The sequence below is a fragment of the Pseudorca crassidens genome (assembly GCF_039906515.1).
Source record: "Pseudorca crassidens isolate mPseCra1 chromosome 1 unlocalized genomic scaffold, mPseCra1.hap1 SUPER_1_unloc_3, whole genome shotgun sequence".
Taxonomy (NCBI): domain Eukaryota; kingdom Metazoa; phylum Chordata; class Mammalia; order Artiodactyla; family Delphinidae; genus Pseudorca; species Pseudorca crassidens.
Genome location: NW_027135940.1, coordinates 1,719,755 through 1,744,872, shown reverse-complemented (window position 1 = coordinate 1,744,872; position 25,118 = coordinate 1,719,755). Strand labels below are relative to the sequence as shown.

Genomic DNA, 25,118 nt, shown 5'->3' with positions numbered 1-25,118 from the left:
GTCAGTGCCTTTAACCTCCTGTTTGGCCCAGTTTGCAATTTCTGCGGAAAATGAACAGGAATAGGGAGAACCAATGAGAGACTAGCTGGAGGTGTCTGGACGGGCAAATTTAACTCTCATTTCCCACCAGGAAGAGGAATTAACCAAAGGCTCAGCGAGCCATGCCGGAACCACACTAGGGCCTGAAGCAATCCTGCGGTTTGTGGCCAGCTCACAAGAAAGCGAGTTGAAGAAAGGAGCTCAGGGGCACTGTAATTCACAAACCTTCAGAGTTATAAATGACAGCTATCGTCCAAAAATATATTGAAGTAAGGCTGCCAAGAGGACTTGAAAGCGGGGCGGAATTGCAGGAAACCGATTTCAGGAGGTAGACTGGAATTGCATGTAAAGCATAGGAAAAGAGGCAGAACGTCCACAATGATGCACTTGGCCAAAAAGGGCGTATGCGTTTTTTCCTGAATATATTCAGGAAAAAACGCATACGCCCTTTTTGGCCAACCAAGCAAGCTTGCAAAGGAAATCTGCACTACAATGAAGTCTCACTGCCCCCCGGTCAAAAGGGCCATCTGAAAAAACTGTAAAATCCAGAAAGGCAGGACAGGCCATGGAGAACTGGGAGCCTTCTTATGCTGATGGGCGGGATGTAAATTGCCAACAGCCACTCTGGAGAAGTGTATGGTGTTTCCTGAAACATCTAAAAAACAAAGCAACAGAGCCTAGGGCACTTCCACTTATGGTCCTATAGATTAGGGAAATTAAAATCAAAAAGACACAGCCACCCCAAAATTTGGGACGGCTGTGTTTACAAGAACCTCGTTTACGGTACAAGTTCAATATCGCAGAAAGCGAAAAATGGATAAAGAAGTTGTGGTACTTACGTACAATGCAATATCACTCAGCAATGAAATCTATGTCATCAGGCCAGTAGCAGCATAATGAGTGGATTCAGGTACGATGATTCTAAGTGAAATAAGTCACACATAAAAAGAAGCATCATAAGATATCACTAATACACGGAATGTAAACTTGGCTACACAGGAACTGAATTACAAAACAGAATAGGGTCTCAAATGTAGAAAACCAACTTATGCTTGCTTAAGGGGAAAGGTGACTTGGGGTGCTGCATAAAACCAGAGATTGAAATTAGCACAGATACCTTTCCATAAGCCAAATATGTAATAGACAAGAGCTACTGCTTGCTCAACGAAGTGGACTCAACACCACATATTAAACGCCTAAGAATATACCTGACTAGTAAGAATCTTAAAACCTATGGATTTATATGTCTCCGAAAGAGAATCCAGCGTGTGTACAGCGGCATAAACGCAGCAGTGATAGGATTGGTGAGGTTCGGTGAGCAAATGCAGACCCTTTGAAGTCATATTGCATGGTACCCATTCCATGGGTCTCAACTCTCCAGGTTTAAGGGATTCTTCCTTCAGCTAAAACATGCATGTGGAACCCAGAGTATGATCCACCGTGTGATCGGGAAACGTGTTCAAATGTGTCTCAGTTTTCGTCCCCTGGTACTCGGGTGCAACATTCCAGATGCTTTACTAACACTCTCCCCACTTGGAGAGTCAGTGCCTTTAACCTCCTGTTTGGCCCAGTTTGCAATTTCTGTGGAAAATGAACAGGAATAGGGAGAACCAATGAGAGACTAGCTGGAGGTGTCTGGACGGGCAAATTTAACTCTCATTTCCCACCAGGAAGAGGAATTAACCAAAGGCTCAGCGAGCCATGCCGGAACCACACTAGGGCCTGAAGCAATCCTGCGGTGTTGCGGCCAGCTCACAAGAAAGCCAGTTGAAAAAAGGAGCTCAGGGGCACTGTAATTCACAAACCTTCAGAGTTATAAATGACAGCTATCGTCCAAAAATATATTGAAGTAAGGCTGCCAAGAGGACTTGAAAGCAGGGCAGAATTGCAGTAAACCGATTTCAGGAGGTAGACTGGAATTGCATGTAAAGCATAGGAAAAGAGGCAGACCGTCCACAATGATGCACTTGGCCAAAAAGGGCGTATGCATTTTTTCCTGAATATATTCCTGAATATATTCAGGAAAAAACGCATACGCCCTTTTTGGCCAACCAAGCAAGCTTGCAAAGGAAATCTGCACTACAATGAAGTCTCACTGCCCCCCGGTCAAAAGGGCCATCTGAAAAAAGTGTAAAATCCAGTAAGGCAGGACAGGCCATGGAGAACTGGGAGCCTTTTTATGCTGATGGGCGGGATGTAAATTGCCAACAGCCACTCTGGAGAAGTGTATGGTGTTTCCTGAAACATCTAAGAAACAAAGCAACAGAGCCTAGGGCACTTCCACTTATGGTCCTATAGATTAGGGAAATTAAAATCAAAAAGACACAGCCACCCCAAAGTTTGGGACGGCTCTGTTTACAAGAACCTCATTTACGGTACAAGTTCAATATCGCAGAAAGCGAAAAATGGATAAAGAAGTTGTGGTACTTACGTACAATGCAATATCACTCAGCAATGAAATCTATGTCATCAGGCCAGTAGCAGCATAATGAGTGAATTCAGGTATGATGATTCTAAGTAAAATAAGTCACACAGAAAAAGAAACATCATGAGGTATCACTAATACACGGAATGTAAACTTGGCTACACAGGAACTGAATTACAAAACAGAATAGGGTCTCAAATGTAGAAAACCAACTTATGCTTGCTTAAGGGGAAAGGTGAGTTGGGGTGCTGCATAAAACCAGAGATTGAAATTAGCACAGATACATTTCCATAAGTCAAATATGTAATAGACAAGAGCTACTGCATGCTCAACGAAGTGGACTCAACACCCCATATTAAACGCCTAAGAATATACCTGACTAGTAAGAATCTTAAAGCCTATGGATTGATATGTCTCCGAAAGAGAATCAAGCGTGTGTACAGCGGCATAAACGCAGCAGTGATAGGATTGGTGAGGTTCGGTGAGCAAATGCAGACCCTTTGAAGTCATATTGCATGGTACCCATTCCATGTGTCTCAACTCTCCAGGTAAGGGATTCTTCCTTCAGCTAAAACATGCACGTGGAACCCAGAGTATGATCCACCGTGTGATCGGGAAACGTGTTCAAATGTGTCTCAGTTTTCGTCCCCTGGTACTCGGGTGCAACATTCCAGATGCTTTACTAACACTCTCCCCACTTGGAGAGTCAGTGCCTTTAAACTCCTGTTTGACCCAGTTTGCAATTTCTGCGGAAAATGAACAGGAATAGGGAGAACCAATGAGAGACTAGCTGGAGGTGTCTGGACGGGCAAATTTTACTCTCATTTCCCACCAGGAAGAGGAATTAACCAAAGGCTCAGCGAGCCGTGCCGGAACCACACTAGGGCCTGAAGCAATCCTGCGGTGTTGCGGCCAGCTCACAAGAAAGCGAGTTGAAGAAAGTAGCTCAGGGGCACTGTAATTCACAAACCTTCAGAGTTCTAAATGACAGCTGTCGTACAAAAATATATTGAAGTAAGGCTGCCAAGAGGACTTGAAAGCGAGGCAGAATTGCAGGAAACCGATTTCAGGAGGTAGACTGGAATTGCATGTAAAGCATAAGAAAAGAGGCAGACCGTCCACAATGATGCACTAGGCCAAAAAGGGCGTATGCGTTTTTTCCTGAATATATTCAGGAAAAAACGCATACGCCCTTTTTGGCCAACCAAGCAAGCTTGCAAAGGAAATCTGCACTACAATGAAGTCTCACTGCCCCCCGGTCAAAAGGGCCATCTGAAAAAAGTGTAAAATCCAGAAAGGCAGGACAGACCATGGAGAACTTGGAGCCTACTTAGGCTGATGGGCGGGATGTAAATTGCCAACAGCCACTCTGGAGAAGTGTATGGTGTTTCCTGAAACATCTGAAAAACAAAGCAACAGAGCCTAGGGCACTTCCATTTTTGGTCCTATAGATTAGGGAAATTAAAATCAAAAAGACACAGCCACCCCAAAGTTTGGGTCGGCTCTGTTTACAAGAACCTCGTTTATGGTACAAGTTCAATATCGCAGAAAGCGAAAAATGGATAAAGAAGTTGTGGTACTTACGTACAATGCAATATCACTCAGCAATGAAATCTATGTCATCAGGCCAGTAGCAGCATAATGAGTGGATTCAGGTACAATGATTCTAAGTGAAATAAGTCACACAGAAAAAGAAACATCATAAGGTATCACTAATACACGGAATGTAAACTTGGCTACACAGGAACTGAATTACAAAACAGAATAGGGTCTCAAATGTGGAAAACCAACTTATGCTTGCTTAAGGGGAAAGGTGAGTTGGGGTGCTGCATAAAACCAGAGATTGAAATTAGCACAGATACCTTTCCATAAGCCAAATATGTAATAGACAAGAGCTATTGCTTGCTCAACGAAGTGGACTCAACACCCCATATTAAACGCCTAAGAATATACCTAACTAGTAAGAATCTTAAAACCTATGGATTTATATGTCTCCGAAAGAGAATCCAGCGTGTGTACAGCGGCATAAACGCAGCAGTGATAGGATTGGTGAGGTTCGGTGAGCAAATGCAGACCCTTTGAAGTCATATTGCATGGTACCCATTCCATGGTTCTCAACTCTCCAGGTTTAAGGGATTCTTCCTTCAGCTAAAACATGCATGTGGAACCCAGAGTATGATCCACCGTGTGATCGGGAAACGTGTTCAAATGTGTCTCAGTTTTCGTCCCCTGGTACTCGGATGCAACATTCCAGACGCTTTACTAACACTCTCCCCACTTGGAGAGTCAGTGCCTTTAACCTCCTGTTTGGCCCAGTTTGCAATTTTTGTGGAAAATGAACAGGAATAGGGAGAACCAATGAGAGACTAGCTGGAGGTGACTGGACGGGCAAATTTAACTCTCATTTCCCACCAGGAAGAGGAATTAACCAAAGGCTCAGCGAGCCATGCTGGAACCACACTAGGGCCTGAAGCAATCCTGCGGTGTTGTGGCCAGCTCACAAGAAAGCGAGTTGAAGAAAGGAGCTCAGGGGCACTGTAATTCACAAACCTGCAGAGTTATAAATGACAGCTATCGTCCAAAAATATATTGAAGTAAGGCTGCCAAGAGGACTTTAAAGCGGGGAAGAATTGCAGGAAACCGATTTCAGGAGGTAGACTGGAATTGCATGTAAAGCATAGGAAAAGAGGCAGAACGTCCACAATGATGCACTTGGCCAAAAAGGGCGTATGCATTTTTTCCTGAATATATTCCTGAATATATTCAGGAAAAAACGCATACGCCCTTTTTGGCCAACCAAGCAAGCTTGCAAAGGAAATCTGCACTACAATGAAGTCTCACTGCCCCCCGGTCAAAAGGGCCATCTGAAAAAAGTGTAAAATCCAGAAAGGCAGGACAGGCCATGGAGAACTGGGAGCCTTCTTATGCTGATGGGTGGGATGTAAATTGCAAACAGCCACTCTGGAGAAGTGTATGGTGTTTCCTGAAATATCTAAAAAACAAAGCAACAGAGCCTAGGGCACTTCCACTTATGGTCCTATAGCTTAGGGAAATTAAAATCAAAAAGACACAGCCACCCCAAGTTTGGGACGGCTCTGTTTACAAGAACCTCGTTTACGGTACAAGTTCAATATCGCAGAAAGCGAAAAATGGATAAAGAAGTTGTGGTACTTACGTACAATGCAATATCACTCAGCAATGAAATCTATGTCATCAGGCCAGTAGCAGCATAATGAGTGGATTCAGGTACGATGATTCTAAGTGAAATAAATCACACAGAAAAGAAACATCATAAGGTATCACTAATACACGGAATGTAAACATGGCTACACAGGAACTGAATTACAAAACAGAATAGGGTCTCAAATGAAGAAAACCAACTTACGCTTGCTTAAGAGGAAAGTTTAGTTGGGGTGCTGCATAAAACCAGAGATTGAAATTAACACAGATACATTTCCATAAGCCAAATATGTAATAGACAAGAGCTACTGCTTGCTCAACGAAGTGGACTCAACACCACATATTAAACGCCTAAGAATATACCTGACTAGTAAGAATCTTAAAACCTATGCATTTATATGTCTCCGAAAGAGAATCAAGCGTGTTTACAGCGGCATAAACGCAGCAGTGATAGGATTGGTGAGGTTCGGTGAGCAAATGCAGACCCTTTGAAGTCATATTGCATGGTACCCATTCCATGGGTCTCAACTCTCCAGGTTTAAGGGATTCTTCCTTCAGCTAAAACATGCATGTGGAACCCAGAGTATGATCCACCGTGTGATCGGGAAACGTGTTCAAATGTGTCTCAGTTTTCGTCCCCTGGTACTCGGGTGCAACATTCCAGACGCTTTACTAACACTCTCCCCACTTGGAGAGTCAGTGCCTTTAACCTCCTGTTTGGCCCAGTTTGCAATTTCTGTGGAAAATGAAGAGGAATAGGGAGAACCAATGAGAGACTAGCTGGAGGTGTCTGGACGGGCAAATTTAACTCTCATTTCCCACCAGGAAGAGGAATTAACCAAAGGCTCAGCGAGCCATGCCGAAACCACACTAGGGCCTGAAGCAATCCTGCGGTGTTGCGGCCAGCTCACAAGAAAGCGAGTTGAAGAAAGAAGCTCAGGGGCACTGTAATTCACAAACCTGCAGAGTTATAAATGACAGCTATCATCCAAAAATATATAGAAGTAAGGCTGCCAAGAGGACTTGAAAGCGGGGCAGAATTGCAGGAAACCGATTTCAGGAGGTAGACTGGAATTGCATGAAAAGCATAGGAAAAGAGGCAGAACGTCCACAATGATGCACTTGGCCAAAAAGGACGTATGCGTTTTTTCCTGAATATATTCAGGAAAAAACGCATACGCCCTTTTTGGCCAACCAAGCAAGCTTGCAAAGGAAATCTGCACTACAATGAAGTCTCACTGCCCCCCGGTCAAAAGGGCCATCTGAAAAAAGTGTAAAATCCAGAAAGGCAGGACAGGCCATGGAGAACTGGGAGCCTTCTTATGCTGATGGGCGGGATGTAAATTGCCAACAGCCACTCTGGAGAAGTGTATGGTGTTTCCTGAAACATCTAAAAAACAAAGCAACAGAGCCTAGGGCACTTCCACTTATGGTCCTATAGATTAGGGAAATTAAAATCAAAAAGACACAGCCACCCCAGAGTTTGGGACGGCTCTGTTTACAAGAACCTCATTTACGGTACAAGTTCAATATTGCAGAAAGCGAAAAATGGATAAAGAAGTTGTGGTACTTACGTACAATGCAATACCACTCAGCAATGAAATCTATGTCATCAGGCCAGTAGCAGCATAATGAGTGGATTCAGGTACGATGATTCTAAGTAAAATAAGTCACACAGAAAAAGAAACATCATAAGATATCACTAATACACGGAATGTAAACTTGGCTACACAGGAACTGAATTACAAAACAGAATAGGGTCTCAAATGTAGAAAACCAACTTATGCTTGCTTAAGGGGAAAGGTGAGTTGGGGTGCTGCATAAAACCAGAGATTGAAATTAGCACAGATACCTTTCCATAAGCCAAATATGTAATAGACAAGAGCTACTGCTTGCTCAACGAAGTGGACTCAACACCCCATATTAAACGCCTAAGAATATACCTGACTAGTAAGAATCTTAAAACCTATGGATTTATATGTCTCCGAAAGAGAATCCAGCGTGTGTACAGCGGCATAAATGCAGCAGTGATAGGATTGGTGAGGTTCGGTGAGCAAATGCAGACCCTTTGAAGTCATATTGCATGGTACCCATTCCAAGGTTCTCAACTCTCCAGGTTTAAGGGATTCTTCCTTCAGCTAAAACATGCATGTGGAACCCAGATTATGATCCACCGTGTGATCGGGAAACGTGTTCAAATGTGTCTCAGTTTTCGTCCCCTGGTACTCGGGTGCAACATTCCAGATGCTTTACTAACACTCTCCCCACTTGGAGAGTCAGTGCCTTTAAACTCCTGTTTGGCCCAGTTTGCAATTTCTGCGGAAAATGAACAGGAATAGAGAGAACCAATGAGAGACAAGCTGGAGGTATCTGGACGGGCAAATTTTACTCTCATTTCCCACCAGGAAGAGGAATTAACCAAAGGCTCAGCGAGCCGTGCCGGAATGACACTAGGGCCTGAAGCAATCCTGCGGTGTTGCGGCCAGCTCACAAGAAAGCGAGTTGAAGAAAGTAGCTCAGGGGCACTGTAATTCACAAAACTTCAGAGTTCTAAATGACAGCTAACGTCCAAAAATATATTGAAGTAAGGCTGCCAAGAGGACTTGAAAGCGGGGCAGAATTGCAGGAAACCGTTTTCAGGAGGTAGACTGGAATTGCATGTAAAGCATAAGAAAAGAGGCAGACCGTCCACAATGATGCACTTGGCCAAAAAGGGCATATGCGTTTTTTCCTGAATATATTCAGGAAAAAACGCATACGCCCTTTTTGGCCAACCAAGCAAGCTTGCAAAGGAAATCTGCACTACAATGAAGTCTCACTGCCCCCCGGTCAAAAGGGCCATCTGAAAAAAGTGTAAAATCCAGAAAGGCAGGACAGACCATGGAGAACTGGGAGCCTACTTAGGCTGATGGGCGGGATGTAAATTGCCAACAGCCACTCTGGAGAAGTGTATGGTGTTTCCTGAAACATCTGAAAAACAAAGCAACAGAGCCTAGGGCACTTCCATTTTTGGTCCTATAGATTAGGGAAATTAAAATCAAAAAGACACAGCCACCCCAAAGTTTGGGACAGCTCTGTTTACAAGAACCTCATTTACGATACAAGTTCAATATCGCAGAAAGCGAAAAATGGATAAAGAAGTTGTGGTACTTACGTACAATGCAATATCACTCAGCAATGAAATCTATGTCATCAGGCCAGTAGCAGCATAATGAGTGGATTCAGGTACGATGATTCTAAGTGAAATAAGTCACACAGAAAAAGAAACATCATAAGGTATCACTAATACACGGAATGTAAACTTGGCTACACAGGAACTGAATTACAAAACAGAATAGGGTCTCAAATGTAGAAAACCAACTTATGCTTGCTTAAGGGGAAAGGTGAGTTGGGGTGCTGCATAAAACCAGAGATTGAAATTAACACAGATACCTTTCCATAAGCCAAATATGTAATAGACAAGAGCTACTGCTTGCTCAACGAAGAGGACTCAACACCCCATATTAAACGCCTAAGAATATACCTGACTAGTAAGAATCTTAAAACCTATGGATTTATATGTCTCCGAAAGAGAATCCAGCGTGTGTACAGCGGCATAAACGCAGCAGTGATAGGATTGGTGAGGTTCGGTGAGCAAATGCAGACCCTTTGAAGTCATATTGCATGGTACCCATTCCATGGTTCTCAACTCTCCAGGTTTAAGGGATTCTTCCTTCAGCTAAAACATGCATGTGGAACCCAGAGTATGATCCACCATGTGATCGGGAAACGTGTTCAAATGTGTCTCAGTTTTCGTCCCCTGGTACTCGGGTGCAACATTCCAGACGCTTTACTAACACTCTCCCCACTTGGAGAGTCAGCGCCTTTAACCTCCTGTTTGGCCCAGTGTGCAATTTCTGCGGAAAATGAACAGGAATAGGGAGAACCAATGAGAGACTAGCTGGAGGTGTCTGGACGGGCAAATTTAACTCTCATTTCCCACCAGGAAGAGGAATTAACCAAAGGCTCAGCGAGCCATGCCGGAACCACACTAGGGCCTGAAGCAATCCTGCGGTGTTGCGGCCAGCTCACAAGAAAGCCAGTTGAAAAAAGGAGCTCAGAGGCACTGTAATTCACAAACCTGCAGAGTTATAAATGACAGCTATCGTCCAAAAATATATTGAAGCAAGGCTGCCAAGAGGACTTGAAAGCGGGGAAGAATTGCAGGAAACCGATTTCAGGAGGTAGACTGGAATTGCATGTAAAGCATAGGAAAAGAGGCAGAACGTCCACAATGATGCACTTGGCCAAAAAGGGCGTATGCGTTTTTTCCTGAATATATTCAGGAAAAAACGCATACGCCCTTTTTGGCCAACCAAGCAAGCTTGCAAATGAAATCTGCACTACAATGAAGTCTCACTGCCCCCCGGTCAAAAGGGCCATCTGAAAAAAGTGTAAAATCCAGAAAGGCAGGACAGGCCATGGAGAACTGGGAGCCTTCTTATGCTGATGGGTGGGATGTAAATTGCAAACAGCCACTCTGGAGAAGTGTATGGTGTTTCCTGAAATATCTAAAAAACAAAGCAACAGAGCCTAGGGCACTTCCACTTATGGTCCTATAGCTTAGGGAAATTAAAATCAAAAAGACACAGCCACCCCAAGTTTGGGATGGCTCTGTTTACAAGAACCTCGTTTACGGTACAAGTTCAATATCGCAGAAAGCGAAAAATGGATAAAGAAGTTGTGGTACTTACGTACAATGCAATATCACTCAGCAATGAAATCTATGTCATCAGGCCAGTAGCAGCATAATGAGTGGATTCAGGTGCGATGATTCTAAGTGAAATAAATCACACAGAAAAGAAACATCATAAGGTATCACTAATACACGGAATGTAAACATGGCTACACAGGAACTGAATTACAAAACAGAATAGGGTCTCAAATGAAGAAAACCAACTTACGCTTGCTTAAGAGGAAAGTTTAGTTGGGGTGCTGCATAAAACCAGAGATTGAAATTAACACAGATACCTTTCCATAAGCCAAATATGTAATAGACAAGAGCTACTGCTTGCTCAACGAAGTGGACTCAACACCACATATTAAACGCCTAAGAATATACCTGACTAGTAAGAATCTTAAAACCTATGGATTTATATGTCTCCGAAAGAGAATCAAGCGTGTTTACAGCGGCATAAACGCAGCAGTGATAGGATTGGTGAGGTTCGGTGAGCAAATGCAGACCCTTTGAAGTCATATTGCATGGTACCCATTCCATGGTTCTCAACTCTCCAGGTTTAAGGGATTCTTCCTTCAGCTAAAACATGCATGTGGAACCCAGAGTATGATCCACCGTGTGATCGGGAAACGTGTTCAAATGTGTCTCAGTTTTCGTCCCCTGGTACTCGGGTGCAACATTCCAGACGCTTTACTAACACTCTCCCCACTTGGAGAGTCAGTGCCTTTAACCTCCTGTTTGGCCCAGTTTGCAATTTCTGTGGAAAATGAAGAGGAATAGGGAGAACCAATGAGAGACTAGCTGGAGGTGTCTGGACGGGCAAATTTAACTCTCATTTCCCACCAGGAAGAGGAATTAACCAAAGGCTCAGCGAGCCATGCCGGAACCACACTAGGGCCTGAAGCAATCCTGCGGTGTTGCGGCCAGCTCACAAGAAAGCGAGTTGAAGAAAGGAGCTCAGGGGCACTGTCATTCACAAACCTGCAGAGTTATACATGACAGCTATCGTCCAAAAATATATTGAAGTAAGGCTGCCAAGAGGACTTGAAAGCGGGGCAGAATTGCAGGAAACCGATTTCAGGAGGTAGACTGGAATTGCATGTAAAGCATAGGAAAAGAGGCAGAACGTCCTCAATGATGCACTTGGCCAAAAAGAGCGTATGCGTTTTTTCCTGAATACATTCAGGAAAAAACGCATACGCACTTTTTGGCCAAGGAAGCAAGCTTGCAAAGGAAATCTGCACTACAATGAAGTCTCACTGCCCCCCGGTCAAAAGGGCCATCTGAAAAAAAGTGTAAAATCCAGAAAGGCAGGACAGGCCATGGAGAACTGAGAGCCTAGTTAGACTGATGGGCGGGATGTAAATTTCCAACGGCCACTCTGGAGAAGTGTATGGTGTTTCCTGAAACATCTAAAAAACAAAGCAACAGAGCCTAGGGCACTTACACTTATGGTCCTATAGATTAGGGAAATTAAAATCAAAAAGACACAGCCACCCCAAAGTTTGGGACGGCTCTGTTTACAAGAACCTCATTTACGGTACAAGTTCATTATCGCAGAAAGCGAGAAATGGATAAAGAAATTGTGGTACTTACGTACAATGCAATATCACTCAGCAATGAAATCTATGTCATCAGGCCAGTAGCAGCATAATGAGTGAATTCAGGTACGATGATTCTAAGTAAAATAAGTCACACAGAAAAAGAAACATCATGAGGTATCACTAATACATGGAATGTAAACTTGGCTACACAGGAACTGAATTACAAAACAGAATAGGTTCTCAAATGTAGAAAACCAACTTATGCTTGCTTAAGGGGAAAGGTGAGTTGGGGTGCTGCATAAAACCAGAGATTGAAATTAGCACAGATACATTTCCATAAGTCAAATATGTAATAGACAAGAGCTACTGCTTGCTCAACGAAGTGGACTCAACACCCCATATTAAACGCCTAAGAATATACCTGACTAGTAAGAATCTTAAAGCCTATGGATTTATATGTCTCCGAAAGAGAATCAAGCGTGTGTACAGCGGCATAAACGCAGCAGTGATAGGATTGGTGAGGTTCGGTGAGCAAATGCAGACCCTTTGAAGTCATATTGCATGGTACCCATTCCATGGTTCTCAACTCTCCAGGTAAGGGATTCTTCCTTCAGCTAAAACATGCATGTGGAACCCAGAGTATGATCCACCGTGTGATCGGGAAACGTGTTCATATGTGTCTCAGTTTTCGTCCCCTGGTACTCGGGTGCAACACTCCAGATGCTTTACTAACACTCTCCCCACTTGGAGAGTCAACGCCATTAATCTCCTGTTTGGCCCAGTTTGCAATTTCTGTGGAAAATTAACAAGAATAGGGAGAACCAATGACAGACTAGCTGGAGGTGTCTGGACGGGCAAATTTAACTCTCATTTCCCACCAGGAAGAGGAATTAACCAAAGGCTCAGCGAGCCATGCCGAAACCACACTAGGGCCTGAAGCAATCCTGCGGTGTTGCGGCCAGCTCACAAGAAAGCGAGTTGAAGAAAGAAGCTCAGGGGCACTGTAATTCACACACCTGCAGAGTTATAAATGACAGCTATCGTCCAAAAATATATTGAAGTAAGGTTGCCAAGAGGACTTGAAAGCAGGGCAGAATTGCAGGAAACCGATTTCAGGAGGTAGACTGGAATTGCATGAAAAGCATAGGAAAAGAGGCAGAACGTCCACAATGATGCACTTGGCCAAAAAGGACGTATGCGTTTTTTCCTGAATATATTCAGAAAAAAACGCATACGCCCTTTTTGGCCAACCAAGCAAGCTTGCAAAGGAAATCTGCACTACAATGAAGTCTCACTGCCCCCCGGTCAAAAGGGCCATCTGAAAAAAGTGTAAAATCCAGAAAGGCAGGACAGGCCATGGAGAACTGGGAGCCTTCTTATGCTGATGGGCGGGTTGTAAATTGCCAACAGCCACTCTGGCGAAGTGTATGGTGTTTCCTGAAACATCTAAAAAACAAAGCAACAGAGCCTAGGGCACTTCCACTTATGGTCCTATAGATTAGGGAAATTAAAATCAAAAAGACACAGCCACCCCAGAGTTTGGGACGGCTCTGTTTACAAGAACCTCATTTACGGTACAAGTTCAATATTGCAGAAAGCGAAAAATGGATAAAGAAGTTGTGGTACTTACGTACAATGCAATACCACTCAGCAATGAAATCTATGTCATCAGGCCAGTAGCAGCATAATGAGTGGATTCAGGTACGATGATTCTAAGTGAAATATGTCACACAGAAAAAGAAACATCATAAGATATCACTAATACACGGAATGTAAACTTGGCTACACAGGAACTGAATTACAAAACAGAATAGGGTCTCAAATGTAGAAAACCAACTTATGCTTGCTTAAGGGGAAAGGTGAGTTGGGGTGCTGCATAAAACCAGAGATTGAAATTAACACAGATACCTTTCCATAAGCCAAATATGTAATAGACAAGAGCTACTGCTTGCTCAACGAAGAGGACTCAACACCCCATATTAAACGCCTAAGAATATACCTGACTAGTAAGAATCTTAAAACCTATGGATTTATATGTCTCCGAAAGAGAATCCAGCGTGTGTACAGCGGCATAAACGCAGCAGTGATAGGATTGGTGAGGTTCGGTGAGCAAATGCAGACCCTTTGAAGTCATATTGCATGGTACCCATTCCATGGTTCTCAACTCTCCAGGTTTAAGGGATTCTTCCTTCAGCTAAAACATGCATGTGGAACCCAGAGTATGATCCACCATGTGATCGGGAAACGTGTTCAAATGTGTCTCAGTTTTCGTCCCCTGGTACTCGGGTGCAACATTCCAGACGCTTTACTAACACTCTCCCCACTTGGAGAGTCAGCGCCTTTAACCTCCTGTTTGGCCCAGTGTGCAATTTCTGCGGAAAATGAACAGGAATAGGGAGAACCAATGAGAGACTAGCTGGAGGTGTCTGGACGGGCAAATTTAACTCTCATTTCCCACCAGGAAGAGGAATTAACCAAAGGCTCAGCGAGCCATGCCGGAACCACACTAGGGCCTGAAGCAATCCTGCGGTGTTGCGGCCAGCTCACAAGAAAGCCAGTTGAAAAAAGGAGCTCAGGGGCACTGTAATTCACAAACCTGCAGAGTTATAAATGACAGCTATCGTCCAAAAATATATTGAAGCAAGGCTGCCAAGAGGACTTGAAAGCGGGGAAGAATTGCAGGAAACCGATTTCAGGAGGTAGACTGGAATTGCATGTAAAGCATAGGAAAAGAGGCAGAACGTCCACAATGATGCACTTGGCCAAAAAGGGCGTATGCGTTTTTTCCTGAATATATTCAGGAAAAAACGCATACGCCCTTTTTGGCCAACCAAGCAAGCTTGCAAAGGAAATCTGCACTACAATGAAGTCTCACTGCCCCCCGGTCAAAAGGGCCATCTGAAAAAAGTGTAAAATCCAGAAAGGCAGGACAGGCCATGGAGAACTGGGAGCCTTCTTATGCTGATGGGTGGGATGTAAATTGCAAACAGCCACTCTGGAGAAGTGTATGGTGTTTCCTGAAATATCTAAAAAACAAAGCAACAGAGCCTAGGGCACTTCCACTTATGGTCCTATAGCTTAGGGAAATTAAAATCAAAAAGACACAGCCACCCCAAAGTTTGGGACGGCTCTGTTTACAAGAACCTCGTTTACGGTACAAGTTCAATATCGCAGAAAGCGAAAAATGGATAAAGAAGTTGTGGTACTTACGTACAATGCAATATCACTCAGCAATGAAATCTATGTCATCAGGCCAGTAGCAGCATAATGAGTGGATTCAGGTACGATGATTCTAAGTGAAATAAATCACACAGAAAAAGAAACATCATAAGGTATCACTAATACACGGAATGTAAACATGGCTACACAGGAACTGAATTACAAAACAGAATAGGGTCTCAAATGAAGAAAACCAACTTACGCTTGCTTAAGAGGAAAGGTTAGTTGGGGTGCTGCATAAAACCAGAGATTGAAATTAACACAGATACATTTCCATAAGCCAAATATGTAATAGACAAGAGCTACTGCTTGCTCAACGAAGTGGACTCAACACCACATATTAAACGCCTAAGAATATACCTGACTAGTAAGAATCTTAAAACCTATGGATTTATATGTCTCCGAAAGAGAATCAAGCGTGTGTACAGCGGCATAAACGCAGCAGTGATAGGATTGGTGAGGTTCGGTGAGCAAATGCAGACCCTTTGAAGTCATATTGCATGGTACCCATTCCATGCGTCTCAACTCTCCAGGTAAGGGATTCTTCCTTCAGCTAAAACATGCATGTGGAACCCAGAGTATGACCCACCGTGTGATCGGGAAACGTGTTCATATGTGTCTCAGTTTTCGTCCCCTGGTACTCGGGTGCAACATTCCAGACGCTTTACTAACACTCTCCCCACTTGGAGAGTCAGTGCCTTTAACCTCCTGTTTGGCCCAGTTTGCAATTTCTGTGGAAAATTAACAAGAATAGGGAGAACCATTGACAGACTAGCTGGAGGTGTCTCGACGGGCAAATTAAACTCTCATTTCCCACCAGGAAGAGGAATTAACCAAAGGCTCAGCGAGCCATGCCGAAACCACACTAGGGCCTGAAGCAATCCTGCGGTGTTGCGGCCAGCTCACAAGAAAGCGAGTTGAAGAAAGGAGCTCAGGGGCACTGTAATTCACAAACCTGCAGAGTTATAAATGACAGCTATCATCCAAAAATATATAGAAGTAAGGCTGCCAAGAGGAGTTGAAAGCGGGGCAGAATTGCAGGAAACCGATTTCAGGAGGTAGACTGGAATTGCATGAAAAGCATAGGAAAAGAGGCAGAACGTCCACAATGATGCACTTGGCCAAAAAAGACGTATGCGTTTTTTCCTGAATATATTCAGGAAAAAACGCATACGCCCTTTTTGGCCAACCAAGCAAGCTTGCAAAGGAAATCTGCACTACAATGAAGTCTCACTGCCCCCCGGTCAAAAGGGCCATCTGAAAAAAGTGTAAAATCCAGAAAGGCAGGACAGGCCATGGAGAACTGGGAGCCTTCTTATGCTGATGGGCGGGATGTAAATTGCCAACAGCCACTCTGGAGAAGTGTATGGTGTTTCCTGAAACATCTAAAAAACAAAGCAACAGAGCCTAGGGCACTTCCACTTATGGTCCTATAGATTAGGGAAATTAAAATCAAAAAGACACAGCCACCCCAAAGTTTGGGACGGCTCTGTTTACAAGAACCTCATTTACGATACAAGTTCAATATTGCAGAAAGCGAAAAATGGATAAAGAAGTTGTGGTACTTACGTACAATGCAATATCACTCAGCAATGAAATCTATGTCATCAGGCCAGTAGCAGCATAATGAGTGGATTCAGGTACGATGATTCTAAGTGAAATATGTCACACAGAAAAAGAAACATCATAAGATATCACTAATACACGGAATGTAAACTTGGCTACACAGGAACTGAATTACAAAACAGAATAGGGTCTCAAATGTAGAAAACCAACTTATGCTTGCTTAAGGGGAAAGGTGAGTTGGGGTGCTGCATAAAACCAGAGATTGAAATTAGCACAGATACCTTTCCATAAGCCAAATATGTAATAGACAAGAGCTACTGCTTGCTCAACGAAGTGGACTCAACACCCCATATTAAACGCCTAAGAATATACCTGACTAGTAAGAATCTTAAAACCTATGGATTTATATGTCTCCGAAAGAGAATCCAGCGTGTGTACAGCGGCATAAACGCAGCAGTGATAGGATTGGTGAGGTTCGGTGAGCAAATGCAGACCCTTTGAAGTCATATTGCATGGTACCCATTCCAAGGTTCTCAACTCTCCAGGTTTAAGGGATTCTTCCTTCAGCTAAAACATGCATGTGGAACCCAGAGTATGATCCACCGTGTGATCGGGAAACGTGTTCAAATGTGTCTCAGTTTTCGTCCCCTGGTACTCGGGTGCAACATTCCAGATGCTTTACTAACACTCTCCCCACTTGGAGAGTCAGTGCCTTTAAACTCCTGTTTGGCCCAGTTTGCAATTTCTGTGGAAAATGAACAGGAATAGGGAGAACCAATGAGAGACTAGCTGGAGGTGTCTGGACGGGCAAATTTTACTCTCATTTCCCACCAGGAAGAGGAATTAACCAAAGGCTCAGCGAGCCATGCCGGAACGACACTAGGGCCTGAATCAATCCTGCGGTGTTGCGGCCAGCTCACAAGAAAGCGAGTTGAAGAAAGTAGCTCAGGGGCACTGTAATTCACAAAACTTCAGAGTTCTAAATGACAGCTAACGTCCAAAAATATATTGAAGTAAGGCTGCCAAGAGGACTTGAAAGCAGGGCAGAATTGCAGGAAACCGTTTTCAGGAGGTAGACTGGAATTGCATGTAAAGCATAAGAAAAGAGGCAGACCGTCCACAATGATGCACTTGGCCAAAAAGGGCGTATGCGTTTTTTCCTGAATATATTCAGGAAAAAACGCATACGCCCTTTTTGGCCAACCAAGCAAGCTTGCAAAGGAAATCTGCACTACAATGAAGTCTCACTGCCCCCCGGTCAAAAGGGCCATCTGAAAAAAGTGTAAAATCCAGAAAGGCAGGACAGACCATGGAGAACTGGGAGCCTACTTAGGCTGATGGGCGGGATGTAAATTGCCAACAGCCACTCTGGAGAAGTGTATGGTGTTTCCTGAAACATCTGAAAAACAAAGCAACAGAGCCTAGGGCACTTCCACTTATGGTCCTATAGATTAGGGAAATTAAAATCAAAAAGACACAGCCACCCCAGAGTTTGGGACGGCTCTGTTTACAAGAACCTCATTTACGGTACAAGTTCAATATTGCAGAAAGCGAAAAATGGATAAAGAAGTTGTGGTACTTACGTACAATGCAATACCACTCAGCAATGAAATCTATGTCATCAGGCCAGTAGCAGCATAATGAGTGGATTCAGGTACGATGATTCTAAGTGAAATATGTCACACAGAAAAAGAAACATCATAAGATATCACTAATACACGGAATGTAAACTTGGCTACACAGGAACTGAATTACAAAACAGAATAGGGTCTCAAATGTAGAAAACCAACTTATGCTTGCTTAAGGGGAAAGGTGAGTTGGGGTGCTGCATAAAACCAGAGATTGAAATTAACACAGATACCTTTCCATAAGCCAAATATGTAATAGACAAGAGCTACTGCTTGCTCAACGAAGAGGACTCAACACCCCATATTAAACGCCTAAGAATATACCTGACTAGTAAGAATCTTAAAACCTATGGATTGATATGTCTACGAAAGAGAATCCAGCGTGTGTACAGCGGCATAAACGCAGCAGTGATAGGATTGGTGAGGTTCGGTGAGCAAATGCAGACCCTTTGAAGTCATATTGCATGGTACCCATTCCATGGTTCTCAACTCTCCAGGTTTAAGGGATTCTTCCTTCAGCTAAAACATGCATGTGGAACCCAGAGTATGATCCACCGTGTGATCGGGAAACGTGTTCAAATGTGTCTCAGTTTTCGTCCCCTGGTACTCGGGTGCAACATTCCAGACGCTTTACTAACACTCTCCCCACTTGGAGAGTCAGCGCCTCTAACCTCCTGTTTGGCCCAGTGTGCAATTTCTGCGGAAAATGTACAGGAATAGGGAGAACCAATGAGAGACTAGCTGGAGGTGTCTGGACGGGCAAATTTAACTCTCATTTCCCACCAGGAAGAGGAATTAACCAAAGGCTCAGCGAGCCATGCCGGAACCACACTAGGGCCTGAAGCAATCCTGCGGTGTTGCGGCCAGCTCACAAGAAAGCGAGTTGAAGAAAGAAGCTCAGGGGCACTGTAATTCACAAACCTGCAGAGTTATAAATGACAGCTATCATCCAAAAATATATAGAAGTAAGGCTGCCAAGAGGACTTGAAAGCGGGGCAGAATTGCAGGAAACCGATTTCAGGAGGTAGACTGGAATTGCATGTAAAGCATAGGAAAAGAGGCAGAACGTCCACAATGATGCACTTGGCCAAAAAGGGCGTATGCGTTTTTTCCTGAATATATTCAGGAAAAAACGCATACGCCCTTTTTGGCCAAGCAAGCAAGCTTGCAAAGGAAATCTGCACTACAATGAAGTCTCACTGCCCCCCGGTCAAAAGGGCCATCTGACAAAAGTGTAAAATCCAGAAAGGCAGGACAGGCCATGGAGAACTGGGAGCCTTCTTATGCTGATGGGTGGGATGTAAATTGCAAACAGCCACTCTGGAGAAGTGTATGGTGTTTCCTGAAATATCTAAAAAACAAAGCAACAGAGCCTAGGGCACTTCCACTTATGGTCCTATAGCTTAGGGAAATTAAAATAAAAAAGACACAGCCACCCCAAAGTTTGGGACGGCTCTGTTTACAAGAACCTCGTTTACGGTACAAGTTCAATATCGCAGAAAGCGAAAAATGGATAAAGAAGTTGTGGTACTTACGTACAATGCAATATCACTCAGCAATGAAATCTATGTCATCAGGCCAGTAGCAGCATAATGAGTGGATTCAGGTACGATGATTCTAAGTGAAATAAATCACACAGAAAAAGAAACATAATAAGGTATGACTAATACACGGAATGTAAACATGGCTACACAGGAACTGAATTACAAAACAGAATAGGGTCTCAATTGAAGAAAACCAACTTACGCTTGCTTAAGAGGAAAGGTTAGTTGGGGTGCTGCATAAAACCAGAGATTGAAATTAGCACAGATACCTTTCCATAAGCCAAATATGTAATAGACAAGAGCTACTGCTTGCTCAACGAAGTGGACTCAACACCACATATTAAACGCCTAAGAATATACCTGACTAGTAAGAATCTTAAAACCTATGGATTTATATGTCTCCGAAAGAGAATCAAGCGTGTTTACAGCGGCATAAACGCAGCAGTGATAGGATTGGTGAGGTTCGGTGAGCAAATGCAGACCCTTTGAAGTCATATTGCATGGTACCCATTCCATGGTTCTCAACTCTCCAGGTTTAAGGGATTCTTCCTTCAGCTAAAACATGCATGTGGAACCCAGAGTATGATCCACCGTGTGATCGGGAAACGTGTTCCAATGGGTCTCAGTTTTCGTCCCCTGGTACTCGGGTGCAACTTTCCAGACGCTTTACTAACACTCTCCCCACTTGGAGAGTCAGTGCCTTTAACCTCCTGTTTGGCCCAGTTTGCAATTTCTGCGGAAAATGAAAAGGAATAGGGAGAACCAATGAGAGACTAGCTGGAGGTGTCTGGACGGGCAAATTTAACTCTCATTTCCCACCAGGAAGAGGAATTAACCAAAGGCTCAGCGAGATATGCCGGAACCACACTAGGGCCTGAAGCAATCCTGCGGTGTTGCAGCCAGCTCACAAGAAAGCGAGGTGAAGAAAGAAGCTCAGGGGCACCGTAATTCACAAAGCTGCAGAGTTATAAAGGACAGCTATCGTCCAAAAATATATTGAAGTAAGGCTGCCAAGAGGACTTGAAAGTGGGGCAGAATTGCAGGAAACCGATTTCAGGAGGTAGACAGGAATTGCATGTAAAGCATAGGAAAAGAGGCAGAACGTCCACAATGATGCACTTGGCCAAAAGGGCGTATGCGTTTTATCCTGAATATATTCAGGAAAAAACGCATACGCCCTTTTTGGCCAACCAAGGAAGCTTGCAAAGGAAATCTGCACTACAATGAAGTCTCACTGCCCCCCGGTTAAAAGGGCTATCTGAAAAAAGTGTAAAATCCAGAAAGGCAGGACAGGCCATGGAGAACTGGGAGCCTTGTTATGCTGATGGGCGGGATGTAAATTGCCAACAGCCACTCTGGAGAAGTGTATGCTGTTTCCTGAAACATCTAAAAAACAAAGCAACAGAGCCTAGGGCACTTCCACTTATGGTCCTATAGATTAGGGAAATTAAAATCAAAAAGACACAGCCACCCCAAAGTTTGGGACGGCTCTGTTTACAAGAACCTCGTTTACGGTACAAGTTCAATATCGCAGAAAGCGAAAAATGGATAAAGTAGTTGTGGTACTTACGTACAATGCAATATCACTCAGCAATGAAATCTATGTCATCAGGCCAGTAGCAGCATAATGAGTGGATTCAGGTACAATGATTCTAAGTGAAATAAGTCACAGAGAAAAAGAAACATCATAAGGTATCACTAATACACGGAATGTAAACTTGGCTACACAGGAACTGAATTACAAAACAGAATAGGGTCTCAAATGTCGAAAACCAACTTATGCTTGCTTAAGGGGAAAGGTGAGTTGGGGTGCTGCATAAAACCAGAGATTGAAATTAGCACAGATACCTTTCCATAAGCCAAATATGTAATAGACAAGAGCTACTGCTTGCTCAACGAAGTGGACTCAACACCACATATTAAAAGCCTAAGAATATACCTGACTAGTAAGAATCTTAAAACCTATGGATTGATATGTCTCCGAAAGAGAATCAAGCGTGTGTACAGCGGCATAAACGCAGCAGTGATAGGATTCGTGAGGTTCGGTGAGCAAATGCAGACCCTTTGAAGTCATATTGCATGGTACCCATTCCATGGGTCTCAACTCTCCAGGTTTAAGGGATTCTTCCTTCAGCTAAAACATGCATGTGGAGCCCAGAGTATGATCCACCGTGTGATCGGGAAACGTGTTCAAATGTGTCTCAGTTTTCGTCCCCTGATACTCGGGTGCAACATTCCAGACGCTTTACTAAGACTCTCCCCACTTGGAGAGTCAGTGCCTTTAACCTCCTGTTTGGCCCAGTTTGCAATTTCTGCGGAAAATGAACAGGAATAGGGAGAACCAATGAGAGACTAGCTGGAGGTGTCTGGACGGGCAAATTTAACTCTCATTTCCAACCAGGAAGAGGAATTAACCAAAGGCTCACTGAGATATGCCGGAACCACACTAGGGCCTGAAGCAATCCTGCGGTGTTGCGGCCAGCTCACAAGAAAGCGAGTTGAAGAAAGGAGCTCAGGGGCACTGTCATTCACAAACCTGCAGAGTTATACATGACAGCTATCGTCCAAAAATATATTGAAGTAAGGCTGTCAAGATGACTTGAAAGTGTGGCAGAATTGAAGGAAACCGATTTCAGGAGGTAGACAGGAATTGCATGTAAAGCATAGGAAAAGAGGCAGAACATCCACAATGATGCACTTGGCCAAAAAGGGCGTATGCGTTTTTTCCTGAATACATTCAGGAAAAAACGCATACGCCCTTTTTGGCCAAGGAAGCAAGCTTGCAAAGGAAATCTGCACTACAATGAAGTCTCACTGCCCCCCGGTCAAAAGGGCCATCTGAAAAAAGTGTAAAATCCAGAAAGGCAGGACAGGCCATGGAGAACTGGGAGCCTTGTTATGCTGATGGGCGGGATGTAAATTGCCAACAGCCACTCTGGAGAAGTGTATGGTGTTTCCTGAAACATCTAAAAAACAAAGCAACAGAGCCTAGGGTACTTCCACTTATGGTCCTATACATTAGGGAAATTAAAATCAAAAAGACACAGCCACCCCAAAGTTTGGGATGGCTCTGTTTACAAGAACCTCGTTTATGGTACAAGTTCAATATCGCAGAAAGCGAAAAATGGATAAAGAAGTTGTGGTACTTACGTACAATGCAATATCACTCAGCAATGAAATCTATGTCATCAGGCCAGTAGCAGCATAATGAGTGGATTTAGGTGCGATGATTCTAAGAGAAATAAGTCAAACAGAAAAAGAAACATCATAAGGTATCACTAATACACGGAATGTAAACTTGGCTACACAGGAACTGAAGTACAAAACAGGATATCTTCTCAAATGTAGAAAACCAACTTATGCTTGCTTAAGGGGAAAGGTGAGTTGGGGTGCTGCATAAAACCAGAGATTGAAAATAGCACAGATACCTTTCCATAAGCCAAATATGTAATAGACAAGAGCTACTGCTTGTTCAACGAAGTGGACTCAACACCCCATATTAAACGCCTAAGAACATACCTGACTAGTAAGAATCTTAAAACCTATGGATTTATATGTCTCCGAAAGAGAATCAAGCGTGTGTACAGCGGCATAAACGCAGCAGTGATAGGATTGGTGAGGTTCGGTGAGCAAATGCAGACCCTTTGAAGTCATATTGCATGGTACCCATTCCATGGTTCTCAACTCTCCTGGATTAAAGGATTCTTCCTTCAGCTAAAACATGCATGTGGAACCCAGAGTATGATCCACCGTGTGATCGGGAAACGTGTTCCAATGTGTCTCAGTTTTCGTCCCCTGGTACTCGGGTGCAACTTTCCAGACGCTTTACTAACACTCTCCCCACTTGGAGAGTCAGTGCCTTTAACCTCCTGTTTGGCCCAGTTTACAATTTCTGTGGAAAATGAACAGGAATAGGGAGAACCAATGAGAGACTAGCTGGAGGTGTCTGGACGGGCAAATTTAACTCTCATTTCCCACCAGGAAGAGGAATTAACCAAAGGCTCAGTGTGCCATGCCAGAACCACACTAGGGCCTGAAGCAATCCAGCAGTGTTGCGGCCAGCTCACAAGAAAGCGAGTTGAAGAAAGGAGCTCAGGGGCCCTGTAATTCACAAACCTGCAGAGTTATACATGACAGCTATCGTCCAAAAATATATTGAAGTAAGGCTGTCAAGATGACTTGAAAGTGTGGCAGAATTGCAGGAAACCGATTTCAGGAGGTAGACTGGAATTGCATGTAAAGCATAGGAAAAGAGGCAGGACGTCCACAATGATGCACTTGGCCAAAAAGTTCGTATGCGTTTTTTCCTGAATATATTCAGGAAAAAACGCATACACCCTTTTTGGTCAACCAAGCAAGCTTGCAAAGGAAATCTGCACTACAATGAAGTCTCACTGCTCCATGGTCAAAAGGGCCATCTGAAAAAAGTGTAAAATCCAGAAAGGCAGGACAGGCCATGGAGAACTGGGAGCCTTCTTATGCTGATGGGCGGGATGTAAATTGCCAACAGCCACTCTGGAGAAGTGTATGCTGTTTCCTGAAACATCTAAAAAACAAAGCAACAGACCCTAGGGCATTTCTACTTATGGTCCTATAGCTTAGGGAAATTAAATTCAAAAAGACACAGCCACCCAAAAGTTTGGGACGGCTCTGTTTACAAGAACCTCGTTTACGGTACAAGTTCAATATCGCAGAAAGCAAAAATGGATAAAGAAGTTGTGGTACTTACGTACAATGCAATATCACTCAGCAATGAAATCTATGTCATCAGGCCCGTAGCAGCATAATGAGTGGATTCAGGTACGATGATTCTAAGTGAAATAAGTCACACAGAAAAAGAAACATCATAAGATATCACTAATACACGGAATGTAAACTTGGCTAAACAGGAACTGAATTACAAAACAGAATAGGGTCTCAAATGTAGAAAACGAACTTATGCTTGCTTAAGGGGAAAGGTGAGGTGGGGTGCTGCATAAAACCAGAGATTGAAGTTAACACAGATACCTTTCCATAAGCCAAATATGTAATAGACAAGAGCTACTGCTTGCTCAACGAAGTGGACTCAACACCCCATATTAAACGCCTAAGAATATACCTGACTAGTAAGAATCTTAAAACCTATGGATTTATATGTCTCCGAAAGAGAATCAAGCGTGTGCACAGCGGCATAAACGCAGCAGTGATAGGATTGGTGAGGTTCGGTGAGCAAATGCAGACCCTTTGAAGTCATATTGCATGGTACCCATTCCATGG

The 25,118-nt window shown here is 43.6% G+C and overlaps 1 long non-coding RNA gene across 6 annotated transcripts in view; it reads right to left on the bottom strand.

Moving 5' to 3' along the window:
* The window catches only part of LOC137217935 (uncharacterized), a 1,539,267-nt gene that overhangs the window by 210,562 nt on the left and 1,303,587 nt on the right, over window positions 1-25,118 (bottom strand). For 5 of the 6 annotated variants that reach the window (XR_010940334.1, XR_010940329.1, XR_010940332.1 and 2 more), the window contains exon 7: window positions 2,467-2,552. This is a non-coding gene — a long non-coding RNA (uncharacterized lncRNA). The remainder of the gene's footprint in view (window positions 1-2,466; window positions 2,553-25,118) is intronic. The other variant, XR_010940330.1, reaches the window with a different exon arrangement.